The sequence below is a fragment of the Elephantulus edwardii genome, unplaced genomic scaffold, assembly GCF_000299155.1.
Source record: "Elephantulus edwardii isolate Elephantulus edwardi_28Jun2011 unplaced genomic scaffold, EleEdw1.0 scaffold00008, whole genome shotgun sequence".
Lineage (NCBI taxonomy): Eukaryota > Metazoa > Chordata > Mammalia > Macroscelidea > Macroscelididae > Elephantulus > Elephantulus edwardii.
The window spans coordinates 38,188,933-38,194,963 of record NW_006399758.1 but is presented as its reverse complement, the minus strand read 5'-3'; positions in this window follow the sequence as shown (position 1 = coordinate 38,194,963).

Here is a 6,031-nt window from a genome sequence, read left to right as displayed (position 1 = left end):
CTCTTTGGGGGTGGGGATGGGGGGAGAATCATCCTCTCTCTCACTGACCCTCCATATTTCCAAGTATGATGCCCTTTCCAAGAAATAGCTTCACCCAGCTATATGTTCAAGCAAAATGCTCATGAAAATGATTAAAAAACAACTGTAGCAGTCCAAAAATAGGGAACTGCCAGTAGTTCAAGCAGGATTTAGAAGAGACTGTGGCACCAAGGATATCATTAGTGATGTTAGATGGATCCTGGCTGAAAGTAGATCAAGGAATGCAGCCTTTGGTATGGATTGCATCTCAATGTCAAGAAAACAAAGACTCTTACCACTGGGACTGAAAGGCAGCACCTGATGGATGGAGAGGAAATTGAAACTGTAAACAGCTTCATTTAATTGGATCCACAATTAACATTATTGGTATGAGCAACCAAAAAATAGAGATGCCCTGCACTGGGAAAGTTTGCAGTTAAGGATCTTTCCAAATTATTAAGGAGTAATGATGTCAGTTTGAGGCCGAAGGTGCTTCTTATTCAGGCTATAGTCTTTGCAATTACTTGCTACATATTTGTGAGCTGGACAGTGAATAAGGATGGCAGTAAAAGAATTGATGCTTTTTAACTGTGGTGTTGGAAAAGAGCACGGAACATCTCAAGGGCAGCCAAGAGAACCAACAGATATGTCTTGGAAATGGTGCAGCCAGAGTTCTTTGAGGGCAAAAATGAGAAGGCTTCACCTCACATACTTTGTACACATTGCTAGGAGGTGCTATTCCATGGAGAAGGACATGATGTTGGAAAGTGTGGAGGGTCAGTGAAGGAAAGAATGACCCTGAACCAGGTGACTGTTGCAGTGGGCTCTTGTGTGTCAGGAAGTGTGAGGATGGCGCAGGACAGGACTGGGTTCAGATCTTTTGTTCATAGGGCCACTATGAGTTCAACGACACCTGGCAACAGCTACATATCCAAAGTATGAAAGATGAAGCTTGTACATCCTTGCCTCCAAGAAACATTCTGTCCACACCTTTTCAAGGATTTATCTGTTTGTTTTTTGACAATCCTTAGGATATTCAGTACTCTGGCACCACAACTCTAAGGCATCAATTCTTCTATCACCCTTGTTCATTGTCCAGCTCTCTGATGCATAGTAGGTGATTGAGAAGACCATGACTGTATCAGACTCAGCTTAGTTTTCAGACTAACATCATTGCTCTTCAGTATTTTGGAGAGGTCCCTGACTACAGGCTTACCCATCTCTTTATTTCCTGACTGCTGACATCTGCTGATTCCTGACATCTCCTTATTTCCTGACTGCTGGTACCAAGGGTGTTGATTCAAGCAAGACAAAACAATTGACAACTTCAATCTTTTTTCTGTCTCTCACAATGATGACTGTTGGACCTGTGATGAGGATCTTTGTCTTCGTGATGTTGAGAAGTAATCCATACTGAAGGTTGTAATCCTTGATCTTCTGCAGCAAGATTTTCATATCCTCCTCAGTTTCAGCAAACCAGGCTGTGTCATTAGCATAATACAGATTGTTGAGTCTTCCTCTAAGCCTTATGCCATACTCATTTTCATAGATTTCTGCTTCATGAATGATTTGCTCAGCAAAGATATTGAATACGTATGGAGAAAGGACATAAAACTGACACACATCCTTCCTGATCCTTTTTTTTTATGTCAACAGCTTCATTTTACTTGGATACACGGTTAACACCCCTTCCTGATCTTAAACTAAGCAATGTTCCCTCGTTCTGTTCGCACAAGGGACTCTTGGTCTAGGTACAGATTCCACATGAGCACAATTAATTGTTCTGGGATTCTCTAATTTGTTATGATCCATGCAGTCAAATGCCTTTTCACAGTCAAAGAAACACAAATACATATTCTTCTGGTATTCTCTGCTTTCAGTCAGAATCCATTTGACATCAGCAATGATATCTCTAGTGCCATGGACTCTTCTAAAACTAGCTTTACTTCTGGCAGTTCCCTATCAATCGACTGTTCTAGCCACATTTGAGTGATCTTCAACAATATTTTGCTTGCATGAGATGCTAATGACATTTTCCTATAGTTTCTACATTCTATAAGATCACCTGTTTTGGGAATGAGTATGACAAATACATTTTTTAAATTTAAAAGTAAGGGGAACATCTCTTGGGTGGCCTGGTAGTAAGGAGTTTGCCATACTGGATAACAAACAATTACAAATTTAGTGATGATGAAAACAGTACATTACTGATACAAAAATATGAAAAGTATTTAAAAATAAAATCCATCTATGTTGTTGTTGTTATGTGCCATCAAGTCTCTTGCAACTCATAGTGACCCTATGTACAATAGATCTGAACCCTGTCCAATCCTGAGCCAATCTCACTATCTCTGATATACCTACCCCTATTACCCCAGTTACTGTGTCAATCTATCTCATCTAGGGGACTGTCCCCTCTTGTACACTGTCCCTTCACCCTTCCAAGTATGATATCCTTCTCTCAGGACTGATCCCTCCTGGCCACGCCCAGAGTATGTGAGATGGAGCTTCAAAATCCTTGCCTTCAATGAGCAGTTTGGTTTCACACTCTCGAGGGCAAATATATTTGTTCTCTTGGTAGTTCATGTTCAATACTCTTCTCCAGTACCACAACTTAAAATCCATCTATAAGTATATAAAAACTTTTATTTTATATGTGGCATTTCTGATCAGTTGTGAGAAAAAGCTGATTACAAATGTAATAAATTACTTTTGGCACAAGTGGCTAGATATTTGGGAAAAAATTCTTGAGTTCCTACCTTACACAAAATCCAGATATATTATTATTTAAATATTTTTAATGTCAGATTTTTTAGACTAAAGCAATGAGTAATATTAAAATTATAATTTTAAGCAAATTACGTTTTATGTAGGATTAAAAAAAGATTTTTTTAATGGTTTGAAAATCTATATAACTAAAAAATTGCTTCTAAAGGCTTCAAGACACCTGACATTGCTAGCAATGAAACTGCTTACAATACAAAAATAATCAAGGTTACCTTTCAATTCATTAATCAAGGTTAATGCCAAATGAAAAGAAAATTAAATCAGTGGCTTAATATTTTGTAGATGAGAGAATTATTTTAATGTTAGGCTTTTAAACTAGTTTAAGCATAGCAATTAATTGCTCATTTACATTTTCTGACTACCCAAGGAGGTCATTTACAAGATCAAAGGAATCAGTGTTTTCATTAGGTTGATCAAAAGATTGTAGGTATATTTCTTCTTTCAAAAATACCCATTAATTTCACTGGAAAAAACCACACTGGTGTCAAATGAATATGCTTTCTTTGTTAGTCTGCTCAAATAAACATGTTATGAATGTATTGGGATATTTTAAGATTTTATTAGCACAAAAAAATGCAGAAAATTTTTCATGCACAAATATGATACCTCCAGCACACTGTATGTTAGCCCAAATACAATGCTATTGTATCATTGTAGTCCTTCTTTTTAATGTAGCTCTCAGAAATCAAATTAACTGGAGAAGCAATTTAATTTCTTTATTAATATTTTGTTGATGTTTATACATAGCAGAACATGTATACAATCCGATTGTTTCTACATGCATATTCAGTAACACTATATTCTTTGAGTTTGGCAATCATTTTCATCATCCATTTTTCAACTGTTCCTGTCCAGTAAACATAAATTCACCCTGCCTCCTTAAATTCCCATCTAGTTTTTCAATTTACGGTTGTTACTTTGATCACATCTTTGCTGACTTTCCAGAGAGTTTTCAGAGGCTGTTAATTGTACTGTAGGAGAAAGTTCATCTTTCTCCCACAGAGCAGCTGGTGGATTCAAACTGTTTAATTCTGGATTAACATCTCAGCTCTACACCACTAGGTGACCTTCCTTAATCACATATGCATAGTTCTTAAAGGAACATAATGCTCCAAGTAGACATTTTTCACTAGTTAAGTAAAATCCTATTCGGTTTAAAAAGACCTTCGGGCATAGTTTTGGTCTAAAGAGTAAAAATTTTCTCAAGGCAATAATAGTTTTAGGGATTTCTCACAGAAAGTCTACAGTGCAGGAAAATTTGAAATTCTGTTCTGAATTTTCTTCCTTTTGATCAAGATTCTCCTTTAGAATCTTTGATTTAAATGTTCAGTATTAGTAACTGGCACCATTCTGTTCTGGTCTCACTGCAACAGAGGCTAATGAAGGCAAATAGCCATCAATCTCATAGGCTCTTCATATTCTGACTCTCCTTTCTCTACTATTTTAGGTGAATAGAGAAATTGTTATGCCTCAGAGCAGCTGACCTGCCTCAGATAGTTACAAGCAAGGTTTTAAGATTCCAGAAACTGCACAATAAACTCAAGTCTATAAGGACCAACTAGGATTTACTCTTCTTCTCCATTCTGTTCCTCAGTCTCTAACCAGTCAGCAGAATGTGTATTTCTCTGTAGCTGTTTATTCTTACTGGACAATTTCTGCAATATGAATTTATCTCATTTCTAGACCTATTTGAATGCTGCATATGAATTACTCTATTTACATTTTTTTAAAGAAATTCATACAAGTAGGTGGAGCCCAAGACTTCCTCCTTAATGGACATCCAAGCTCAGATTAGAATCTCAGAGCAGGAAATATTAGCCTACTGCTTTCATCTTCCTGAATAATAACCTTTTTTCATTTTATAAAGCAACATGAATATAAAAATTGCAATGTATTAAGAAAATGAAACTTCTTACTTCCAGCGTGTAGTAGCTGATTCAAGTCCAGAATTGTCTGGGGAAAATCACTTTGCTTATCTCATGCTCTGTTTTCTTAGTAGGAAAAAATGTTAGATCCTTGACATTTATAGCTATGTTATTTTTACTGAAGAGTCCTTGGGCAGCATGAACAGTTATGTGCTCGACTACTAGTTGTAAAGGTTGGTGGTTTGAATGCTTTCAGAAACAAGTTGGAAGTAAGGTCTGAATGCCCACTTCCAAAAGGTCACGACTGTGAACCTCTGCAGTTCATAGTTCGACTCTGCACATGTAGCATGCCAGGAATTGGAATCAGTTCAAGGACAGCTAACAAAAATATTCCCCCCTCAAGAAGATAATAAGAGAGAAATTAAATTAAAGTAGGCATCTGGGAGAAATGATGATATCCTGAAAAAAATCTCGTCCAGTCAAGAATTTTAAAACAAAGATAGCTATTCTTTTGCCTAACAGAAGGTGATGGAAGACCGGCAAAGAGGTAAAATGGAAGAAACTAATTGCTTCTTTTCTGGGATTATCAACTCTTGTATATGTGGTCGTTACAAGTTGCAAGTGACTAGACAGCACACACCAGCTGATTCTCTTCTGGAATTATCAACTCTGGCTATTCTAAACAGTTGCTTTTCCAAGGCTCCATGAACACTCCAGTAGCATAAAGGCGTTTTAGAACCTTGTTTCAACAGAAACATTTTTCCCCATTTCCCTGAGTATTTGCTCTCTGTGCAAAGGCTTGTTTAAAGTCCTTAAATGAAAGTATTGTAGCATATATTATCCTAGCTTCCCATTAAATTCAGTCCTCCACCTAGTTCTCACTAGGAAATGGATTAAATATCTCTAACTGTTCCCATAAATAAGAAATCACAGCCTGGAGAAACTCACTTGCTAATTTGCGCTAACAATGATGAGACTCATTGGAAATTACCACATTTGGTAAATTAGAGAGTATATAAACAAACATGATTAAGAATCAAAATGCTTGCCTGCTAAACAGACTTTATCTTGACATTGTTTAGCTTGAATTATTTACGTAGGCATTGATTGCTCTCACTGTACTGGAAAAGTGAAATACCACTAAGTGATAGTAACACCCTTTCAACAATTTAAACTATTTTAAGCAATGAGATGAGAAAGTATCTTTTTGACAGAAAAAATCCTCCAAATATCTTGTGTGTGCGTGCGTCTGTGTGTGTGTTTCCTTTAGTAAAGTGTGGAATAGGCTTAAGCTTAACTTACATTTACAAAGAAAACTCATTTTGAACAAAGGTCATTAAATGCTGTAAAGCAAGGATGGA